Source organism: Medicago sativa, chromosome 5, assembly GCF_051527215.1.
Source record: "Medicago sativa cultivar Bolivia chromosome 5, Bolivia_mono, whole genome shotgun sequence".
Taxonomy (NCBI): Eukaryota; Viridiplantae; Streptophyta; class Magnoliopsida; order Fabales; family Fabaceae; genus Medicago; species Medicago sativa.
The window spans coordinates 29,231,853-29,232,627 of NC_140753.1; the positions used below are offsets into that span (position 1 = coordinate 29,231,853).

The 775-nt window shown below is 29.2% G+C and overlaps 1 long non-coding RNA gene across 1 annotated transcript; it reads left to right on the forward strand.

Annotated features, from left to right (window-relative positions):
• LOC146921604 (uncharacterized) lies at positions 1–479 on the forward strand. The gene is made up of 2 exons (XR_015010787.1): positions 1–97; positions 250–479. It is a non-coding gene; the product is annotated as an uncharacterized LOC146921604 (long non-coding RNA).
• The last annotated feature ends 296 nt before the right edge of the window (positions 480–775 follow it).

Sequence of the window (775 nt, forward strand, 5' to 3'; positions counted from 1 at the left end):
TTATGACCAACATTTCAAGACAAACAAGATTGACAAATGGCCAACAAAATTTCAAACTTTTTCCAATTTTTTGTCATTCTAATTCTACTTGGTGCCGGTAAGTATACATCTACTAAATTTGTTCATCAATATGATAATTTTATTGTTTTTTTTCGCCAAGCATTATATATGATTATCATTTGAATGTTGCAATATAATATGAACCCTAATCTTTCTTTCTTTTATTTAAACAAAATCATTATTACAAAGTTTGCAACATAGGGTTACAACAAGTTGAAGCATGCGCAACATCTATGGGTGTATGTGGTTCACCTGGAGATTGTAATAAAAGGTGCAGAGCCGTATACAAAGAAGATGGTAATGGGTTTTGCGATCTGGGTCTCTGTTTCTGTATTCATCCGTGCCCACATACTCCTTAAGAAAAATGGCAAAAAACAAGTATCAATTGAATAATACATCTGCTATATTTTTATTATTTTAGAAGCATTTTTGTAATTTTATTATGCATGCTAATAAATATTATATATTCACTTGAATAAAGTCACGAATATTATTATTTAGATTAGATGTTACTACTATATAAATAGTTTTTGTTTGAATGGAAACTGCATATATATAGGTAAATAAAAAGGATAAATCTCTCAATAGAGTATAGACATGTACAAATAATGAGTATAACAAGCTAAGTGCTCAAACAAAGCGATAACAAAACAAAAGAATCCCTACGAGAGCGAGAACAAAAACAACACCAAAAAACCATCTAACTTCATAATTA